Consider the following 24,363-nt stretch of genomic DNA (forward strand, 5'->3'; position numbering starts at 1 on the left):
TCGATTCTAATTACACAGGCCTGCGATTCCCTGCTCTCTGTGTGACAGGCCTCTTTTCTGTTCTGTCATTGTAGAGCCTGTTTATGGGAAAGGCTGAGACATTAACATTGTGCACTGATTGCAGTTGTTAACTGACTGAAGTTGTTAACATTGATTATTTGGTTAGTGTTTGAGGTGCATGATGGTCCATGGTTTTTAGGATTAACTTGCAAGAGCAGTCCTTTAAGTTTGCAGTGTCACATTATCAAACGCTGTCACAGTGGCTATTTTACCCAGAGCTAAACACTGTACAGTACAGCAGATTTTCCAGCAAATCCTGCATTGTTGCTAAGAAGTGGTTAAAGTTAGCAGGGATCAAGGTGCCCACTAGCTCACCTGGTAGAGCAGCTGCTCCTTCAAACAAATTAAACATATGTGTATATTTTTAAGTTTTTGCCCAAAACTAATTTTACAAGATTACATTTGAGAATATCCTGAGAATGTTATAATCATAGACTTTGTAAAATAAAAGTTGTAGCTAGCATCATGTCACCCATTGGTTTGCATACTCTCGTTTTGAAACCTCGAGTTTGGCATTTTGGCCGTCACTATCTTGATTTTTGGGAGCTAGAAGTGACCATATTTGGACTAGAGGGTGAAGCTGACTGAGAAGCCAAGGACACTATCAGCAGACAGCCTGTCACTCAAAGCAGCCCCGCCCTTAGTTATGCAATAAAATGTTAACAGGTGGGATATATAAAACTTCATCCCCCATACAGTTGTCATAAAGGGGTAAAATAGCTATAGAGACCAAAACCGTTTTTTGTCCCAGGCTGTAAACATGTTTACTTATGCTGTAAAGTTGGGCATTTTTAACACGAGGGTCTATGGGTGTTGACTCACTATTGGAGCCAGCCTCAAGTGGCCATTAGAGGAACTGCAGTTTTTTTTACTCTTTTATTGGGGTTTTCAAAGTTAAACATACAGTGACAATAGTGTAGAAGTGAAAACAGAATTTCTGATACAAATATATACAAAATATTCAAATCAAAAACACTCCAAAGGGTTAGTTGTCATACATGTATTTTTAAAAGACTGAAGAAAGAAAACTAATTAAAAGGGGTAAGAGATGGGTGATTTAGAAGGATGTCAGATTGACCATATTTTGTGTCATTAAACTGTAATAGTTAGGAGAATGAGTTAGTGCATTTTTCTTAAAGTGGTCAATTAAGGGTTACCAGATCCGGTAGAATTTGTTTTCACATCCTTTCAGTGAGAATTTTATCTTTTCTAAATGCAGGTGGTGCATAATGTAGAACTGCAGATTTTATAAACCTCAGTGTTTGCTTCATTTTTCAGCCCCAGAGGTTGCCACTTGGTTATAATTTACCTTAGACGAATACTCATTTTTACTGAATAGAGCGTGAACACATCATGGTGTAAGTCAGTGCAAACTCTGTTAGCCGTTAGTTTCGGTCACGGGCTGCTAACAGCTAACATGAACTAGCTCTCCTCCTGCCCCATTTGTTGTCCAGAATTATCAGGATAAAATAGGGTCCATCCCCCGATGCGACCATAGTGAGTTTACTGCATTCTTTCATCCTGACAGCATCCCAGAAAAGATCTCTGTTTATCCCAAACACATTTTCTGTCGTCCCCAGAATGATGAGACAACTTTTGATGGGACAGCGTCCTGCTTTGTAGCCTGTGCAAAATTGATGTGACACAACAAATAACATTGGCTATTGCCATCTATTAATGTCTTCTTATTTGCTGATGGCAAATATTGTCCATTACCGATGTTTGGCTGATAAATCAATGCATCCTTAAAAGATCTAATGTTTGAGTATCACTGTTCCCAGCTTTACAGCTGAGCTCAGCTGTGTCTGCCTCACACAGGTTATTAGCATATGTTTAGAACATATTTGCATGCAATGCCTTTCAAAAAGTTCAGCAACAAACTGCAGGGAACTCTGCCCGGGTTTGTGTTATATAATCTTCATGCTGAATTTGACAGCAAGAGATTTAAATGCAGTCATCTATAGGTTTCACATAATTTTTTAAGGTACGTAAAAATAAACACAAGGTTTATTCTGTTTTTTAATTGCAGAAAACAAATGAAATACACCCACTTTAAGTACCCTAGTTTGAATTGCACTTCTGTACAAATTGTAGCCATAGTTTGTGCTTCCAGGCTTTATTACTGCCTTCATCATATTGCAGTTTTTCCACTTGTCTCAAATCTGACTTTTAAACACACGCACACCCACCATGCGTGTGCATGCTCCTGCGCATGGACACATATACGTGCTTTGCATCATGGAGATGGGAGCTCGGGGGTGGGCATGAGGCGTCTGATGGAAACAGGACACACTCATTCAGAATACTGATGAGACCCGGTGCGGATTCCACAGATGCGGAAGTCAGACACACAAACACGGTCAGCCGCACATATATAAAACCTCCACCTCTGTGATCCCTGTCATGACTGGCTCTTTCTTGCATTTATCACTAATATACTCTGACAAGAAGTCCATTGTGTCATATGAATGCCCACTAAACTCAGAATGCCTGCCTCCTACACTTAGCAGAGAAGATAGATAGATAGCAAAGAAGACGACAGTTTTACACCGTCTATTCACTATAGCATGATGGAGCTTTCATCGCTGAGGACTTGTTGGATGTGCTTTGAATAGTGGTGGTAATATTTTACAAGCCAATAGAAGTTATCCTCACCAGATATATTATTTCTATATCCTGATAATATTTCCCACCGCAGTGAGCTGTGTTTTAGAGCAGATGAATAATATAAAGTTGTTAATATAATCTTAGTGGTGATGTATCACAATTTTCAGAACTTGTACAGTAAATCTCAGGCCTCTTTCTCCTCCAGCAAATGCTAAAGATTTAACCTAGTTTCTGTGTTTGCTACATAACCACAGTTGCCTCACATACCCAAGTGACGTTGTTAAGAAAATTCTGCGGTATCTATATGTAAGATAAATTGACTGAAATAAATGAAGCTCAGTGTGCAGCAATAAGAGATTTATTTCCTCCGACCACATTCAGAGTCTTTAATGTGGTCTATGTTGGTATCTATTCACTCTTTTCCATGGAGGGAACTTTTTCAGGGCCTCAGAAACCTTTTTAGGGATTCAGGAACTTTCCTTCTATTTTTTTTTTTTTTTTGGGGGGGCGGGGGTATATGAGTCATAAAAGAAAAATGAATCCACAAAATGACCATTTGTATATCAGTTACTCACCCAGTTTCATGTTGAATTTGTGAAGAAAACTTTGCTATTCCTGTGTGCCTCAACAGTGAGCAAAGAACCCAAAACGGCTAATATTCTTGATTAAATTGAGCATAGCGTTAGTTCAAGCAGGACACGATGTCAAGCTCAGCTCACATCCCAGCTACATCAGCTGATCTCAAACAGCCCAATCAACTGATGGAGCAGCTGATTAATGGAAATGAGTCAGCTGATAGATCACATGATTCCTTTCTATGCAACCAATTGGTGAATCTCATTCAGGGCGCCCTATTTAAACTGTTTTGGCCTGCCTACTGTTGCTGCTTCCACTGCAAGCCGCTTTGCAACCTGCCTCCACCCCAGCTCCTCCTTTTCATGCTGTGTTTGACTTATTAATGTAATTTCTGTTTGTCTGCTCTATTCCATTCCTGGGGTGTCTTTGCTGCTGCTTTCCCTGCCTTAGGCTTTTCATGTAGCAACATGGAAGGGCAGGGTGGTTAGGTCTTTCTGCCTCAGGCTTTACTGGTTTGTACGTGGAAGGGCAGAAAGCGTGCTCTCTCCACCTTAGGCTTTCCACGTAGGCACGCAGAAGGACAGAGAGGTGTGCTCTCGCTGCCTTAGGCTTTCCACATAGGTGTGTTGAAGAGGCTTTCTGCGTAGGCCCAAGGAATGGCAGAGTGGCCCCAGAATAGAGCCATACAACCAAATATAATACTGCAAATGGAAATAAAGTTTTCTTTGACCAAAGTGTTCCTGACTGAAATGAAATTAATGCGTGCCGCATTTTAAAACAGCAGAACTATATCAGAACATCCATTAACGAATTCTCACACAACTCATGCAGAATAATCAGTCTCATTTATCCAGTCACATGTATTTTTGCCAAAAACTTACTTTTTAAAATTTGGCACCTCTGGGCAATTCAGTGGGATGTATGAACTAAATTTGAATGCACACGCTTGCCCATGTGTATTACTCGTACGCTGGGGTGTTTTAAATAGTAAAGTTTTTAGAGCAAATGCATGTGTTTGGGAAGTACTGAGCATACGGATGGATAAATGAGGCTCTGATTATATTGCACGAGTTGTGTTAGAGTTTGTGAACACATGTTTTGATATAGTTTTTAAACACGGTCCCCCTTTACCTCAATTTATCATGAATGTTCGTAGTTTTTGGATTCTTCTCGCAAGCATGCAAGTACAATAAAGTCTTCTTCATATGGTCAAGCTAACACGGGATCAGTAATTACTATACAAATGGTAATTTTGGAGGTCAGGTATTCCATTAAGACTCTTATTTCTCTAAAGAAAAAGAGTTTTTGAATCCCTTTATAAAGTTTCTTGGTCCCTGGAAAAGTTCCTGTGTGGATAAGGGTGAACAGATACCAACACAGACCAAATCAAAGACTCTGACTGTGGCAAGAGGGAAATAAATCTCTTATTGCTGCATACTGAAGTTCATTTATCTCAGTCAGTTTATCATACATACTGTACAGATACTGCAGAATAGTTTCACTTGGGTATGTCAGGTAACTGTGGTTATATAGCAAACACAGAAACAAGGTAAAAACTTTAGTATTTGTTGGAAAAAAAGAGGCCTGAGATTGACTTTACAAGTTTTAAAATTTGAGGTACATCACAAGTAAGATAATATTAACAGCTTTACATTATTCATATGCTCTAAAACACAGCTTTCTTTGGTAGGAAATATCAGGATATAGAAATAAAATATCTAGCAAGGATAACCTCTGTTAGAGTAGTGTAGTGTTTAAAGCCTTTCTGCATACAAGTAACAGGCATGGGTAAGCATGTGCATTTGAACTCTGCTTGTGCATTACACTGAGTTGCCAAGGCACACTTTTCGTCCATGCCAAAGACTGTCTTTATATGGAAATGTTTTGATCAGCCAGGTTTTAGCGACAATGCATGTGTTTGGGAAGTATAGTGTACAACTGGATAAATGAGGAAGCCTTAGGTGGAGAGAGCAGACCTCCCTGCCCTTCCACGCGCCTACATAGAAAGCCTTAGCAGGAGAGAACACACCTCTCCGCCCTTCTGCATACCTATGTTACAATTTTACAATTCAGAATTGAGCGGTATACTCATTTGGGCGAGCTCGGGGTACAGTGGAGGGTGGACGCAATATTTCCACAGCAACACGTTCCACCACTGAAACAGCATAAACAGCTGTAATTGCTGAATGAGCAGTGCTGCTTGCTAGCTAATGATAGCACCCTCTTGACCCAGGTGCTGCGCTCTGCAGAATGGACAAGAAACCAGTGGAGTCTGCGTTTGGGCAGTGGACGTGTTTCCACATGTTAACGCATCTGTCAGCAACGGCAACAGAAAATAAAATAAAATGGACTGCACTTGTATCGCGCCTTTCTAGTCGCCCAACCACTCGCACATTTTTTACACTGAGAGTCACATTCATCCATTCACACACACATTCACACATTGGTGGCTGAGGCTACCATACGAGGTGCCACCTGCTACTCATTGGCCATGATCCGTGGCTGTGTATCGATATAGCCGGATCTTTGACTCTTGTATTGGTTTGCCAATAGGTATCAGTTAATTTCATGGGATTGTCTCTTCAGATGACAATATTGTCTAAAAAACAATCTACAACTGGTCTACTTTACCTAATCTAAGTACAGCCATGGTGGAAATGTGAAGAGGAATGTTTCTGTTAAATTCCTGACTTCTTGGAAAAGGGATAGGAGGCGTGATGATTTCCTTACAGATGTGTTCTGCTTGACATACTATTCCTATTCTTGTTTTTGGACTCTGCAGTCTTACGATATGATGAATATGATTTGGTCATGATATGCATGTGCATGTGCTCTGATGTATGTATGAGTTTCTGTATCTGTGTGATTCTCATGGTGCTTGCAGGGAACCAGAGGAAGCACACACAGCACAGAATACGTACGTGTGCAGCTGTGTGCAGCTAACACAAGCAGCCATAATGGAGGACACCATAGCAATGATAGGGGACAAAATGGTGTGTGTGCCTGTGTGTATGTTCAGGGGTGTATGATGGCATAGGGTGGATAAGATCTCATTTCTATTTCTTGGCAGAGCAGAGGTAGAGATTGAGCAGAGCGAGCATTGTAGCGGATGTTGCAGGGGGGTTTGTCGGGTCGCGAGCACACTCCCAATCCCACATTTACTGTACCCACTGATTCATTACATCACATGCAGGACTGTATAATCCCACAATGAGGAAAGGGGAGAGGAGCAGAGTGCGAGGAGAGGGATGAAGTGAAAGGAGATATGACTGGGGGAAAGCAGCCCCTCTGTGTCTCTGTGACGACCCTTTGAAATAGGAAAAGAAGATAATACTTTAAAAGCATTAAAGGAATATTGAATATCAGCTGCATTGGCTTCATATTGTCAGATTTAATATTTCCTTATTATTTCATTTTCATAGTGTCACATATTAATTCCCCTAAGAAATTTAAGAACAGGGGTATATGAGAAGAAATCAAACATCCCCTGAGCCAGTATGCTTACATGCTTAGATTTACTGGTTTCATGACCCCCCCACCCTCCACTCCTCACCAACCCTCACTACCTACTGCCTGTTCCCTCTCTGTCTCTCTCAATCTTTCTATCTATCTCTCTCCCCCTTCCCCTTCTCTCCCCCAAAATTCAATCTTGTATTTGCTAGTGATGGAGAGGAGCTCGGCAGTTTTATGCCAGGCGCAGTAGAATGTATTAAACTGCAGGACAAATATAAATAAATAAAAAGGGGGGATCTATCTGTCCTAGTTTCTCTTCATTGAATGAGCATGATTTGGTCTAGCACGCTGTTTCATTTACTTATTTATTTATTTTTTTACTTTCCACTGAATGCAATGTGGTGTTCAGTACAGTTTGTAGCCGAATATTGATATTGACTGCCTGAGGGGGAAAAAGGAGGGTTCACTATGCTGTCGAGTAAGACAAGAAAACTTTGAATCATGTAATATAATCTGTGCTCTTTTGGAAACACAGTCAGGTGTCTGGAAAGGGGTTTATTTTGGGTGCGACAGTTGAAGTTAGCTTAATGAAATCAGTTTGGTCAGTGGCGGACTATGGCCAAGTGCTATGACCTTGGGATGTCAGTTAACTGTTAATTGGTTAACCACTATGAACATTTTTCACACATTACACGTGTAGGTTTATAGGCTGATTTTGCTACTCTTCAGTTTATCACACCTAGGTCAGGTGGGAGCTAGCTAGCAGCACTGCTCAATTGGTAGTTCTAGTTAACACCGTCCCCACACAACAGCATTTGTGTGAAAACATTGTACCCAGCATTGGAAATGAACTTTTTTTGTCCACCTGCCCTTGTTGCTGGTGGTCTAGCAGACACTTGCATATTTTGCCAGCATTTGGCTGGTGCTGATTGCCAAACCTGATTGCGCCCACCCTCTGGTCTCCCCTTAAATCGCCCTGGTGAGTGAGCAGCTTATTTTAGAGCCACAAACCCCCTTTAGCATTGTTAACTATCACTGTTAGCACAGTTGGCAGTGTCAGCATGGCTAGTGGTGATAACATAGTTAACAATGCATCCTACTTAACCAGAGTACCTGGGGTAAGACCGGAGGGTGCCCACCATGTTTCCGCAACAATGCTGTTGAGTCAGGACATTGTTATGGTAATTGTCTGAGTCGTGCGACTAGCTAGTTCCCACCAGACCCGGGTGGTATGCAGTGCAGAGCAGCCAAGGCCAAGATCAGGTAGCCTGTCAGCACATTCTCACTCTGACCTTGACTCATGTCTGTGGAGACCGGACTGTGGGCCTTGAGCACTATTTTTTGGCATGTCAGTGCACTGGCAAGCTGTCGGTAAAGCCAACAGTAATTAAAAAAAAAAAACAAAGGTAGTTGCATCACAAAACACTAAAATTTCACCACTATTACATGGATAGCACCTTGAAAAATGTCACTAAGGTTGATTTAGTCAGTGGAGCACCATACTCAAAGAGACAGACTCTTGAATTTTTTGTCATTTTTTAATGGAGTCAGGTTATCGAAAGCAAAATTTACTGAAACTGACATCTCTATTATGACAAGGGCATTTGTAGAGAGATATCCTTCCCTGCCCTTTGTTACAGGGAAATGTTGGTGAAACATCTCACTTTGTTGTTAGAAAATAAGAGATTACATCACATGCCTGTCTTTTTTTTTTTTTTTTTTTTAAATCTTCTCTTGGTATTTCTGTATGGAAAGTATGGCTACATGAAATGAGGAAAGCATGTGACATGCGATTACCTTGTTGAAAATCACTAGAACAACATCACTTGCGATAAATAAAACAGATATTGAAGAGTACACAGTTCTGCCTTTCCATTCTGCCTTTGCTAAAATACAACAAATTGCTTGTTGAATTGAAAAAAATGAAAGGAAGTTATTTCCATCATTATTATCTTGAACAAATTGACCATTAAAGGTAGGGTCTGGAGGATTTTCCAGTTGCTGTTTGTAAACACACATTCAAATTCGGCCCCTCCTATCAGGCTCAACTCTCCCGGGTGTATGGAGCCCAGAGGTACGGAAGAAGGCTTCACAGAAGAGGTTCAGGCAAGACTCGCGCTGGTGCATGCTCGGACACGCTTGGGCACGGCACCTGCGCTCTCTCATTGACTGGGGAAGTCTCTGCCCAGAAGTGGTCCGAGCTCACAAAAACATCAAAATACAGTTAAAGGGCAGGAGCTCTGCAAACAGAGTCACCACCACACATGAGTAGAAGCCCATAGGTGATGATTAAGCAGGATTTCATTTGTATATGTCTATAATTTGTTTTGTTTGAAAATCCTCCAGATCCTACCTTTAAACTGAACACAAAAGGCACCAATAAAAAAAATGACAGTTCCATTTTAGAGTGCAATTTTGTACTGATACTTTCTTTAAACTAACTCAAAAAAATCCCTAAATGCAATATTGTAGTCTCTCCCATGTGTTCATCGCACAAGTTGACATGATGATAAAAAACTGTTTTGTGCAGCCTTAATGGAAAGTAGACTCTGCCTATGACTTGTGATAGGGTGCAGCTAACAATGTTGATTTCTTGTCAATGATTTAGTCCTTTAAAGGAGCTATATGTAAGAAATCTAAAGCGAATAGTCAGTAGAATCATCCTAATATGTTACAGAGACTAAGGAATAATGATAATATAACATGCTGATCTCACCGACAACAATACTACAGCCAGAATATTCGCATTTTTAAAAAAAAAAAAATACGGTCTACAAATCATGTTTATGTTTTGAATTTGTGTTTTGGCCTGTTGCGCCACCCACCACCGTCTACCAGACACGCAGTCAGTAGAGTCTCAGCATCAGTTACAGTTATGACTGAGCTACAATGGCTGACGGTGCGACTAAACCCAAACGACCTCGTTTGATTCCCAGAAACGCCAAGACAACTCGAGGCAATTCAGCACAGAGCAGTAACCTCGAATCTGTATTGGAGGGTGGGGCGGACACGACTTGCGGCAGTATTTTGAATTTGAGTGCAGTAACCATTTTGGCCACATTCTTACATACAGCGCCTTTACATGTTAAAACATAGTGAACTTGGCCCATCACAATTTCTGAAATAGCTTGTTTTTGCTTGGTGGACCAGCAGTTCAAATCTCCAAAATACTCAGTTTACGATTACATAAATGGAGAAAAGCAGCATGTCCTCACATTTAAGATGCTGGAACCAGTCAGTGTTCCTGTCTGTTGATATTGTATACTGTTCTCATTGTGCACAAATCCCATGAAAAGACCAACAGTGAATTGATCCTGCTAACAAGTATTGCCTGTGTAGCCAAAGCCTGATTTAGCATATTCCTCTGTTCTCAAAGACCTCCATTGTTGTTCAAAAGCTATTAAAAACACATCTATGAGCCACATAATTTCTGCGACTGACATGTTTCTTTGTTACGGTGAACATGGGCGCTGTCGTTTATTTTGAGTCAATCCCACACACCCCGTCCTGCTGCCGTAAACACTCGCTAAAACACCAAATCCTTGGCTGAAAATAATCTCCATCTTTATGCACTGTGCTCTTGTTTAAGTGACATTTGCTTAAAAACTACAGTGCCCAGCTGTTTCAGTGAATCATTTAGCCTTGGTTCAAAAGTATATATTTGTGATCTGTTTTAAAAGATTTATGCCTTCAGTATAAAAGAACACAGACTAAACACGTGTGTGTGTGTGGTGTTACCTAGCTTGCCACAGTACACAGTATGTCTCTAAACAAGACCCATGATGTGGCAGCACTTTTGAGAGGGCTTTCAATCCTGACTCCTGCGGTGAAGTTAGAAAAAGATCACCGTAATTGGAGAGTGTAGCAGGAAGCTTGTGACCACTTTGTGTGTGTATTTGTGTGGATTTCAGGTTTTAACAGAATTTAGTCGGCACAATATGATGTTGTTCTCACTGTGTAAATGAACGAGGGCAATGCTTGTTCAAAATCTGCCTTCTCTGCACAGGCCAATTGCTTGGCCTTCAGTATTGCAGCTTTCTTGAGAACTGCTCATCCAAACAACTTGACTTTCAACACTGTGCTTTCTTGGGAGTATACGCATCACTTGCTAATAGCTAGCTATTTGGGACCAGGCTATTTCCAGAAACAAAAGCATTCATTACGAAAGTTATATTGCTGGTGCTTGAAATATTTGAGTTTGCTCCAGTGCAACATCTCTAGTCTCTCTTTTGTCATCTGTTCTTGAATAAGTGAGGTGCACCCAACATGCCATTCAGTTGTGTAACATTTAAAAGGGGTCCCCCTTTGTACACTACACAGTGTACATAACCCACTAATAGATCCTTTACAGCTGACGTCATCAAAAATATGCAGGTTCATGGTGGCAGTGGAGGTGGCGTTTTTTTGCCACAGCCTACCAGACGAATTTGCAAGCTTGAAACATTGAATTAAACCTGATGCTGGCATTAAAGGTATAGTGCACCCAAAAATGAAAATTCAGCCATTATCTACTCACCCATATGCCGACGGAGGCCCTGGTGAAGTTTTAGAGTCCTCACATCACTTGCGGAGATCGGCGGGGGGAGCGGCTAGCACATCTAATGGCTGACGGCGCCCCAGACTAACGTCCAAGAACACAAAATTAAATCCACAAAATATCTCCAACATGCTCATCCATAGTGATCCAAGTGTCCTGAAGCCCCGACATAAAAAGTTGTTTCGGGAAGCCTGTAGCTCTGACTGCTTCTTTGTGCTCCGCGCTCACGTGTGTGCGCTTGCGCGAGACCAGCAAAAACATGAGCTTTGCTTACCCGCAGCTCATGAGCCTAACCCTCAGCCAGCCGCAGCATACCAGAGTCGAGCACTGGAAACCTGTTGGTGTAGTTGTTTCAAATGCAAGGCAATGCCAACGGATGAGCAAAGTCTTTGCTGCTCAGACTGGGAATTGGCGATGCCTGCACTTGAGAATCTGGACATCAGTACTGACGAGACTGCTGCTCTTCAGAGATCACCGATCACCCTGAGCGCGCACACGTGAGTGTGGAGCACAGAGAAGCAGTCAGAGCTACAGGCTACAGTGAGGCTAAAAACAGAGTTCAAATGACAACTTTTTATGTCGGGGCTTCAGGACACTTGGATCACTACTGATGAGCATGTTGGAGATACTTTGTGGTTTCAATTTTGTGTTCTTGGACGTTAGTCTGGGGCACCGTCAGCCATTAGGTGTGCGAGCCGCTCCCCCCACCAATCTCCGCAAGGGATGTGAGGACTCTAAAACTTCACCAGGGCCTCCGTTGGCATATGGGTGAGTAGATAATGGCTGAATTTTAATTTTTGGGTGCACTATCCCTTTAAAATGTCTGGTTTTAGTGTGTTCAGTTGACAGAATTGATAGTCCAGCGAAGGACTCAAGTTCTACATAGTTCCAACAGGCTCACAATCAGAGCAACCATGTTTCATGTTTATTCATTACTCAGCCGAATGCATTGTGGTTGCTTGTAGTGACGGCAGCTGAAAAAATAAAAACACAACACACACACAACTCAGCATTCTTGTAAAAGCCTTAAACTTTAATCCATTTTAGATAAACACCTGTGTGTTTACTATCTACGCCGAACCTTTACTAGGAGCAACCATGGACACATTCAATCACAGGTAAACCTAGTCACTCGAAAGACCGGTGGAATCTGTGGCTACTAGCTAATGAAGGTGTGGACTACCATTGGACTGAGCAAAATTTCTTGCTTTTTTATTTAATGGGAAATGTTATAATCGGCATTCACTCCCAGGTCAAATGACTCTGCAACAGTCATTGGTATTTTAACGATTAAAGCTCAGATCTGCTGCCATGGGCAGAGATGGAAATGCAACACCCAGGTAGCCCCAACACGGGCACGATACAATGACAGGACACCACAAAATACCATTCGTCTCCGCTAAAGCAGCGCGCAAACATCTTTCCAAATTATTTTGCACCTAGTTTGAAAGAGACACTGAATAACAAAGAGATATAAAAAAGAAGTAACCACCAAAACATTTTCGCTGGCCTCACTTTCTGCTGTTTACTAACCTGTTTTCTGGCCTTTCCTTGACATTGAATGTGACATACCAGTAAAAAAAAAAAAAAAAAAACACAGAGAAAGGTGTGCTTGTCTGCTGCAGAGTTGTGTACACAGCTCTGATCTACTGGCAATGGGAGAGGAGTCTATTGCCTATTTTAGCAGGTTTTCCCGTGTTTACAGCTTTTAATGGAAAAAAGGGTAATAGTGGTGTTGTGTCCTTGGCTTTGGCTAGGGAGGAATTTGGATTTCAAGACATGAAACTCTGGGGCGTCGGTGGCTTAGTGATAGAGCAGGCGCCCCATGTACAAGGCTGTTGCCGCAGCGGCCCGGGTTCGACTCCAGCCTGTGGCCCTTTGCTGCATGTCACTCCCTCTCTCTCTCCCCCTTTCACACTTGTCTGTCCTGTCCATTAAAGGCTAGAAAATGCCCCAAAAAAATATTAAGGAAAAAAAAAGACATGAAACTCTGAGTCTGTGTCATAGTATTTGACGTTCTGTACATGACCACAGATGAAGTAGTCATGAGCATCAAGTGACTTGTATTTTTGCTATTTCTCGCTTGTGTACACTATGTTTCTTCACCAAGGCCACTTTATTAGGTACACCTTGCTTGTACCGGGTTGGACCCCCCTTTGCCTTCAGAACTGCCTTAATTCTTGGTGGCATAGATTCAACAAGGTGCTGGAAACATTCCTCAGAGATTCTGACATCACACAGTTGCTGCAGATTTGTCGGCTGCACATCCATGATGTGAATCTCCTGTTCCACCACATCCCAAAGGTGCTCTGTTGGATTGAGCTCTGGTGATAGTGGAGGCCATTGGAGTACAGTGAACTCATTATCATATTCAAGAAACCAGTTTGAGATGATTTGGGTTTTGTGACATGGTGCGTTATCCTGCTGGAAGTAGCCATCAGAAGATGGGTACACTGTGGTCATAAAGGGATGGACACGGTCAGCAACAATACTCAGGTAGGCTGTGGCATTTAAACCATGCTCAGTTGGTACTAAGGGGCCCAAAGTGTGCCAAGAAAATATCCCCCACACCATTACACCACCATCACCAGCCTGAACCGTTGATACAAGGCAGGATGGATCCATGCTTTCATGTTGTTTACACCAAATTCTGACCCTACCATCTGAATGTGGCAGCAGAAATCCAGACTCATCAGACCAGGCAACGTTTTTCCAATCTTCTATTGTCCAGTTTTGGTGAGCCTGTGTGGACTGTAGCCTCAGTTTCCTGTTGTTAGCTGACAGGAGTGGCACCTGGTGTGGTCTTCTGCTGCTGTAGCCCATCTGCTTCAAGGTTGGACGTGTTGTTGGTTCAGAGATGGTCTTCTGCAGACCTTGGTTGTAACCAGTGGTTATTTGAGCTACTATTGCCTTTCTATCATCTTGAACCAGTCTGGCCATTCTCCTCTGACCTCTGGCATCAACAAGGCATTTTCAGCCAGAGAACTGCCGCACACTGGATATTTAGATATATAGTTTCTGACAGACCAGCTCGCCTGGCACCAACAACCGTGCCTCGTTCAAAGTCACTTAAATCACCTTTATTCTCTAATCTGATGCTTGGTTTGAACTTCAGCAGGTCGTCTCGACCGTGTCTACATGCCTAAAAGCATTGAGTTACAATACTTGGTCACTTGCTAATATCTTTTACCCACTCACTAATAGTAAACAAATATGGAAATCGGTCACAATGTATCAAAGTCGGTTTGCTTAGGCAGCATTTGCGGTCTTTGGTGGTTAATGTTCTTGCATAGCTTGAGAAGCAGATGCACTCTGCCACACTTCCATAGACATATTACACGCCCACTCTTTTGTACATCATCATTGTTTACTGACTGTAAAGGGATGTATAAATATTTCTGGTGGATTTCAAAACTTTGCACTCGACACAGCACTTCCTTGAGTCCTCAGCAATACTCCCACCAAGTATGAAGTCGATCAGATGAACGGTTGTGGAGAAAATCTCATGACAGACACACATACAGACAGACAGAGACTGCTTCCATTTTAGTTAGATAGCAGGAAAGAAGGCATGAATGAACAGGTCACTTTTGTGTGGGCCGCTGTCTCTCTGGCAACAAATACCACAGCCTTATAGAATGTTTTGCTGCGGATTGGACCAGCGAATGCAGCGATGGAGAGATGAAAAGAAGAGGTGGGAGAGCGGAAGGAGGAGAGATTGAATAAGGGTGTGAAAGCCAGGCAGCGACGGGAGATGAAAAGAAGCTTCTGAAGCAGGAGAAGCCACTGAAAATCAGGTTTGGGGGTTTGAAATGTGTTACAGAAGATGGAGAGAGCATGTGGGAGAAAAAAGGGAGGGGAAAAAAAGAGGGCAAGATGGAAAGGCCAAAACAAACAAACGGGGAAAACCACAAACTCGGCTGACAGAGCTGATTGATGGAGACGAGCTGGAGGGAGATGGGTAGCAGTTATTGAAGGAGAGTGCAGCCAATAACCTCCCGTGGGTCCGTTGTGTCAAGTCCATATCCACAGCCAGCAAGGCAGCAAGTGTAATAGGAATTCCCCATTGACTGGTCGATGGGAGGCAGGTGGGAGGCCGTGGATCTATTTTCCTAGCCTTAGTGGGAGGAGAGCGCCAGCTGACACTGGCTGCCTTTATCAAAATTCCCCATCTTGCTTTCCCCATTTCCCTTTTTTCTGTTGCTCTTCCTCCCTGTCATCCTTGTTTCCCTTCCCCTGTAACTCCTGACATCACCTGTCTCTTCCCCCCTCCTCACTGTCTTCGTACCACCGCACAGATGCAGCCATGTTGAGAGTCTGTGATCAATACCTCATGTGTCTTTTGCAGCCTTGACATTACCGCGAAATGGAGGAAACAGCGAGAAGTCATGACAGCAAGAAGACAGACAATAGCTGGCGGTTGTTTTGATTCATGTGAAGAGTTGAGAGCGCCGTGGGTATCTGTAAAAGGTGTCACCGCTCTGAATAATACTTCACAGTTTGACCCACCTCCATTCCTGGAATCCAAACCTTTTTTTTCTGCACACCACCTGAATGTTTCATGATTCCCTCATGTTGATTGTCAGTCAAATGTCAATCCATGCCCACTCACTTCCCTACACTCCTTCAACTCTGCCTGACAGGAAAACACACCTTTTCTGTGATTGCACACATGCGCACGCAACTTGTTGTCATTCATCTTTCGTATTTGTCTGGTGCTTAACAGTCCACCAAACTTTTGTCACTCTCGACAGTGAGATGCATTACCTCTGGTGTCATGTCTCCCTGTTGCCGTGGCACCCAGACGCAGCCTCATTGATTGACGCACCGGCAGTATCATGGCTGACATGACAAGACAAGTGACGGTTGACACTCTGACACCAAAGTCTCACGCCAGCGATGGCAGAGCGTCATGGGTGACAACACACTCTCGCAGACTTTCTTTACACCCTATGACATTCGTAGGGATGTACGTTTTTTTATAGTATAGATCATGTATAGCTCAGTTGTGTCATACTGCCCACACATACTTGGAGCCCATTTTCCTCTGATGCTCATATGCACAACTTATCTCTCTCTCACACACACACACACACACACACACACACACACACACACACACACACACACACGCAGACATACACACACACAAACACCATCCCATCTTCCAAATCCGTCTTTTCCACGGCTCATTTCCTCCCTCCTCTCTAAAAATGACAGTGGCAGATATTTCCACTCACTCGGAAGGAAAAAGAGCAGATATATCTAGTTGAGTCACAAAATTGGGTTCAAATTATATTGCTCTGTCAAGGCAGCCTTGACTTCTTCTTACCAGACCTGACATTTGGAGTGTATCCGCAGGATACCAATTTTGCTCTCTTCTTCCCATTCAACACTGGGCTGAGTCACTTTGTTATATATTTTGGATGCACTCATGGCCTATTAGATATTGTTTCACCAGCAGGATGTTTTCTTTAAAGAGATACCAGTCTTGTTCGCACCTGTACTCATGTCATGGGTAGTGCTTTTGAAAGACTGTGGATTGCTGCAGCGCCGAACAGTCTGCTCTCAAGTTTTGTCAGACTGTCGAAAGTGTTGGTCGTAGAGTGACCTTTATATACAACATTCGATAAGATTGGATTTGATGAAACTTCATTGATCCTTGTGGGTTATTGCCGCAGCAAAGACTAGGATAAAGTAATAACTTTAGCACCCAGCCTCAGCTGGCCAAATAAAACCATCTAATTTGTTTCAAGCCTGGGAAAGATTTTCAGAATTGTAATAAATTGTTTCCATACTTGTCAGCCTTGACACCTTAAAAATAGGGAGGATGTTGAAACCAAACTGAGGGGGTTTGGGTGTCCACTGTCAGAAAGATTTGAGCTTCAGACACTTTGCCTCCTGCATTTTAAAGACTTTTAAAGAATGAAAATAACAACATAATAAGTAAACTGAAAAATTATGCTCTCATTTGTTTGTTTCAGTTGTGGTTCATGCCCCTGGTATTCAGTACCAGAAGGAGGAGGGGAGGCCAGGCTGTAGACTTTAGGCACTGACACACCAAGCCCACGTTTGGCCTGCCGGTCAAACTTGCCATTGATGAGCTTCTGCCACCCTCATTGGCCGGGTGTGTCCTGCACCATTGGCCTTTGTTTTCCACTGATTCAGCATGTTGAATTGGTGTCAGTACAGCAGAGCCTGATGGCGATGAAATCACTCTGATTGGCAGTTCAGCTCTGTGTACAAGAAGAGAAACAGAAGCCCTTTTTAGACAGGAATTGTGCAAATTTGCAGGAAAGCCCAATCAGTCTTTTTTCAGCATTGGTGGTATAAAAACAAAATCAGGGAGTGCGGCAAAATGCTGCCTACCTACTTTTGTTTGTACAGAATGTGCCTTTTTTGGGGCAATGGGGGGCGTGAGCAAGTAACAAAACGTGGAGCTCAGCGTGTGATGTAAACAGTGACGTGGGAGGGAAGCTGCGGCTAGTCAGGCAGCGATTCTCTCATAAATCGGCCCGCTCTTCACCGTCCCCGCCATCTAACGGTTAATGGCCTCTTTGTTTGCGAGGGCAAGGAAGGTGCGCAAATCCTTGTCTCCCCATTTGCTCATCTTTACAGTGTCTGTCAGGTTTGCGTTTCCCTTTTGCTACTAGCTGCTTGCTAATTCCTGCTATCAGCTGTTTCCTGTTTATCCACCGCCAGTGGGTCGCACGTGCAGCGTCATCAACAGCTCCTCCTATAAGTCATCAACAGTCCCTCCCGTTGCAGAAGGCCGCCTCGGTCTGTTTAAACTAAAAGGGTTCCGCCAATATGACTACCCTACGAGGCGGAAAATTGGGCACCTCGGATCAACTCGCCATTCCGCCTCTGTGTGTATAAACACTTGCAGCTGGCCGGCAAAACTGCCCACCGTTCACAGAAAATCTGGCAGTGTAAAAGGGGCTAGAAGTTAGGGTGTAAACAAAGAACTTCAGTCGCTAGGGAGTAGGCATGTAACGATATATCGAATTTCGCGGTGTCGCGATAAAATAAATTCTCGATATCGTCGTGGGAATGCCACGGTAGTTATATAGCTGCGTTCTCCTACAGAGCCGGTAATATGACTGTGCGACTACATTCCCCATAATCCTTTGCATGCAACTGCACGCGCAGGTGAGAACAGACTCGTGCAGCTCAGCCTCTCCGACTCTGACCCGTGCGTGACCGGAGGAAACAGCGTATAAAAGTAAGGAGATTGATTGTTCTTCTCTGTGGATTTTTTTACGAGCCGTTCGTCATAGCGAGAAGCCACGCATATCACATGAAACAGCGGAATCGTGGCTTTCCGACAAGACCAAGCACTTGTCGGTAGTCCAATGTTTTCACAGCGAAAAAAAAATGATATGTTTACACTAAAATAATGTATAACAAAGCTTTCATACAGCTTTGCACACACATTACTTTTGGATGGATTACTCACGAATGCAGGGTCGCACAGAAATGCCATGCATATCACATGAAAGCGCAGAAGCAGAGCTTTCCTCTCCTCATCTCCTGTTCTGAGAAAGTGTTGATGTCAAGATTGTCAACCTGGCGTGAACAAACTGAGTGAATGTGTGTTTTTGAGTTTTTCTATTACTTCCAGGGAAATGGCTAGGCTTTATTTATTTTGGTTTTCTTTTACACACATCTCTACCCACCTCTCTCTCTCTCTCTCTCTCTCTCTCTCTCTCTCTCTCTCTCTGTGTCTCTCTGTGTATCTGTGAGTGAGGGATTGTGTGTTATTGAGTTTACTTTATTTCTAATTTGTTAATTTTGTTGTTGCAGGGTCTGATTGTTCTAAGTTCTGTATATTTGATGAATATTAAGACTACTCTATCCTCATAATTTGATGTCATTCAGATGACTTTCTAGTAATAGTACTACACTACTTTTGTTCAGAGTAGGTTAAAAAATACTGAATGTTTCCATTTTCATATTCTGTCACTATAGTTTTAATTGACATGACTTTGTTATGGCACTTTAATGTCTGCCTGCCTAGCAGTAATAGGGGGAAATGAAAGCACATGTTCAGCTGTGTGTTAATTTGTTTATGATACGCTTCCAAGTTAAAAATAACATGCTGTACAGTGTATATGCAGCATTTTTGAATAAAATAGCTATTTTTAACAATAAATTTTCTCTTTTTTTCCCCTTGTATAAATATTGTGATATATATCGTATCATGAGTTTCTGGTATCGTTACATCCCTACTAGGGAGTGATTTTGAAACAAACGAGTCACATAAGGTAAGATTTTTTTTCTTTATCCACTGAGCTCTTTAGTAGAAACGTTTCCTGATGGTTTGTGTTATTGTTCACTGGCAATAATAAATGTGCTCTGTTCTTAAACATCGGAATGTGCTTACTGGCTAACTGGCATCAAGACAGTCTTTGGTTTTCTTTTGAGTGACGATTACATACGACCGCGGCCTGCTGGTGCGGGTTATCTGTCCTCTAAAACAGGCACAGAGCATACACCCTTGTTGACTATTGGTTTAGTGGGTTCATTTGCAACTTTTTGGCCAAGACACAGCGTCAAGAGGTGATACAGCAAGGGGCTCTCATTGCTGCTAGTTCTTTGACATTGGTTTAGTGTGTCTGGGCCTTTAGGGACCCACAGCTGGCTGTTCTCCCAGGCCCACATACCCCTGAGTCCTGGATGCCTAAGTGAGTCAGAAAAGAGGGCTCATAGTCTCTGGAAGACAGCTATGTTTCCCACCACGGTGGTGGAGGAGGGCAAGCTGAATCCCCCTCAAACCCCTGAGGTACCCCTGCTAGAGTAATCCTGTGACTCTGTCGGACTTAAGCATGTGTAATACAGTCAACACTGAGACAAGGGTGTCCACTGGGCCTGGACAGGCGTCTGCCTCTGGTTGGAAAAAGGGGGAAACAAAGGGCAGAAATAATGGAAAATTGTGACCACTGGAGGAAATCTGGAGAGGGCAATGACGAACGGGAATCTCCTGGGAAAATTTAAACTGTTGGCAAGTGTGATAATTTCCTCCTGCAAAATGCAGAAAGACGTGATTCAAATAAGTTTTGTAGGACTTTATGTGCAAGACAGTTGAGCACGAATAATTTAAGACAACACCTGCAAGGCATCATTGTTATGCACATTCAAAAAATACAGGTTAATCCACACAGCTGTGGACTGTCAGTAACAGATGCACCTGCTGTTTAGAGCATTTTTGGCTATAAAAGAAGGAAAATAAACACAGTTGCAACATTTTAAATATGCAGCATGTGTTATAAGGTAAACAGTGTATGCCAATCACCAGTATTCATGTAGTACTATTAACTGTTTCTGCAATCAAGACTGGTGCAAGAATGAGAATTTCTGTCACTGACAAGCCTAAATAAAAACTCATACGACTCTGCCAGCCTGGTCTCACCCACAGAGCGTCGCCGTATGGCATCTGTATGAGATGCACTGGGCTTTTCACCAACTCCAATGTAAACATATCCAACACTATTAGACGCTCAGAGCAAATGACATATAAGAGCATGAAAGTGTGCTCAGGGTGGGTGGAAACAGCAAAAATTGGAATGTGACCCAGGAGATCTGTGGTGGAGGCCGGGTAAAGCTGGGTAATTTTTAGCAAAGCATTGCTGCCTTATGGATGCATTTGTGGCACTGAGAGCTGAGTGATTTTGGCAACATCCGCAACCTTTTCCGAACCATCACCAAGTAGTTTTATTGCCTAAACCTAACCACTGACCCTTCTTACCCCGGACTCTTTCTGTGTCAAGATTCAACGCAAAACACTGCCCTATGCATCATTGCAGTAACACCTAGGACTTCTGCCCAAGCTGCAAAGTATGATGAGCAGAGATAAGATCACATTGATTCTGTATATGTCCAAAAATGTCAGATCCTCTCTGTGGATTAGCAGTTTACTTTCGACACTTAAGTCATTGTAAATCATCCTCCCTGCCAACCTGCAGGGTCGCACCGTGTCACCAACTTTTAACCAACTTCCTTTCCAGTTCAAATCACTGCTAAATGCTCTTTTCCTAAGCTAAGATTAATGTCAGTGACACCCCTGAGCCTGGTTGACAACACCTAAAGGAAGGAGCCTAAAAAAGACAGGCTAATTGAGAAATAGTAGATCCCCTCCTCAGGATAGACTAATGCTAATTCTTGCAGTTTGAGTTCAGAGAGGAATAGATGACATTAAAGAACTGATCGCTTTTATCTGTTACCCCCCACTGCCACTCCTCTATCCCCTGTTGGACTTTATGTAGTTAGTATTACACACATGTAATGATGCTGAAATCCACCTCATTTAGATTATAAACAGTCATGTTTTTGCGTCAGCTAGGTGAGATTGAAAGAAACAGGGTAAAATGGAAATATAAGCAGCATCAAATTTTATATTCCTGAACTTGTCATTGATGAAGCCTGAAAGACAAACGGGACACACAGCTGCACATGCACACACACACACATAAAGAAGCTTATTTTTTCAAGGACAGAAAGGAAAACAAGCCACTGAAGTGGTGAAAACCACCGTCTCTAAAATCCCCGGGCTTTGACCTGGTATTGAGAGGATGCAGGGACTTACGACCCCACGGCAGTAGGCTAAACCATACAAAGCTTTACTTTTGATTTTGGAATCTCCTCCACATGAAAACAAACTTAGAGTTAAATAGGTAAAGGGTTTAAACCATTCCTCTCACTATTACCTTCAGATAACATCAGACAGAGACAGAGAAAGTCTCAGCTCTCTATTTCCAAACCTCCAGTCCTCCTCCTCCTGTGGAAACAACCGGTCGTGATGGAAGAGCAATTCAAATGTTCCTCCTAGAAGGCAGTCTCTGAGGCACAGAACAAAATACTGGTTGTGACTTGTGCAACAAAAATACATCTCAGCCCTGTTTAGTGTTTTGTGGCTTAGCGAAGCTCGCTGCTGCTCCGCCTTTCATGACCTTCTCGGATTACTGAGGTCAAAGCATTGAACACATGATGTAAAATTTCAGCAGCTCTATTTGCCTTTGAACAATACTCTGTTTTCTTGCATCCCGCTGAGATGACAATGTTTCGCCTGTCCGACACAGTTGCGCCTTTGAACTCTCTCTGGCACTGACTCCAGCTGAGGAGAAACTGCTGAGAACAGTAAACACTGTGTGTGTGTGTATGTGTGTGTGTGATCTGGAAGTGATGTGTGCGTGACAGCAGGAGGAGGCTGTTGGACAGCAAGGACGTGGCATGATGACAGCTCCATTAGTAGCCCTCCTGGGGCTCTATAGGGGCCCTCTGATCAGTCTGGCCCCTGCTTGGCCCTTGGCCTCGCTGTATCTGTGGCCCTCAACTCACCGCTGTGCATGCACACTGTATTGGCAAGAGTTATTGACACAAGGGCAAACACGCGTACAGAAGGATACAGATGCATTATGCATGCACAGACACACACTTAAAGGCACCTGCATGCGTGCAGACAGTTGGTATTATGAATATGCAGGTATACATTTCTATGGTAATTATCATGTGCAAATACTGGCTGTTACACACAAACACACACACACATATCTGCACACATAGATTCAGAATTCCCAGCTGGCTGAACTACTATGCGAGAAGGTTATTCACACTCTTGCTCATTGTTTCAAACACACACACACACACACACACACTTTACATTTGTCAGTATAAGACATTCACAAATGAATTGTAGATGAATCATTTACATTGTAGATGAATCATTTCCAAGGCTGTTGTTGAACCAAACTCACGTGGGATTCACTTTCAAACACATCTTTGTTGTATAAATTGTAGTAACCATCCAGGTGCAGTTGCCCCTGTGAGCACTTCCATATTTATCTTTTTAACTGTCTGTCTGTCTGTTCCTTCTGCGTATCCTGTCTTTTTTTCTTCAAATTCTATATTAATGTTTGATATCATTAATAAGAGTAATAACTAACAGTGGTGGGGAAAGTATTCAGCTTCATTACTTAAAGATGTACTATGCAGTATTTTCACAAAGAAAAAACAATGCATTGACTCAAACAGAAGTAATCCCTTTCAGTCTTCACTTATGACCCACTCTCAGTGTGTGGCCATTTATTTTTTCTGCAGAGGCTCTGCCCTCTGCCTATATGTACTTATTTTCTTCTTATTTTCTGTGTTCAGGTTGTTACGTGTGTGCACCGCCACAGCGGTCAGGTAAGGTCTGGGCTTTATAAAAAGGTATCAACCAGGTGCAGACCGTAGGCAGTAGGCATCGAAGAAACACAGCGCCAAATAAACACAAATATGGCAAGGTAAAATGCAAAAAGAGAGTGGATCTGGGTTGGCTTTTACTTTAACTTTGACTAGTTTCATGGTTCACTTTTAAGCACCTACTACAAAAAACCAATCTGTATTTGCATTGGTATCCATCCATCCATTTTCAACGGCTTATCCGAAGCTGGGTCGCGAGGGCAACAGGCCGAGCAAAGCATTCCAGACATCTCTTTCCCCAGCAACATTTTCCAGCTCTTCCTGGCTCCTGACCATAGGTGAGGGTTGGAGCATAGATGGACCAGTACATCGAAAGCTTTGCCTTCTCGCTCAGCTCTTTCTTCACCACAATGGTCTGGCACAGCGCCGACATCACTGCAGACGCTGAGCCAGACCGCCTGTCTATCTCACGCTCCATTCTACCCTCACTCATGAACAAGACCCTGAGATACATGAACTCTCTTGCTTGAGGCAGTAACTCTCTCCCAATCGATTTGTTTTGGTATCTGTACATATATTTATCTTCAATTGCATTTATATTATCCACAGTAAAGTATTCATTACTCCTGCACTGCTCTTACACTTTAATTTCATCACCTTACATTGCAACACCTACTCTGTCAACCACCAAAATTTATACTACCGTCATAAGCGTATCCACTGTAGTAACAGCTCTCTATAGAAGTCTTGGGACTAGACTATAATTTCCCTCCTGTGTGTTTTTATTCTTATGTTTTATATTCTCTATCCCTTTGTGTATCTGTGTTTTGTATGCCTTGTGTAATAAGCTACTTGGTGCCTTAGATTGCTTTCACACCTGCCCTGTTTGGTTCAGTTCAATCAAACTCAAGTTCGATTCCCCCTAAGTGTGGTTCTTGCACTCAGGTGTG

This window comes from Epinephelus lanceolatus, chromosome 23, assembly GCF_041903045.1.
Source record: "Epinephelus lanceolatus isolate andai-2023 chromosome 23, ASM4190304v1, whole genome shotgun sequence".
Lineage (NCBI taxonomy): Eukaryota > Metazoa > Chordata > Actinopteri > Perciformes > Serranidae > Epinephelus > Epinephelus lanceolatus.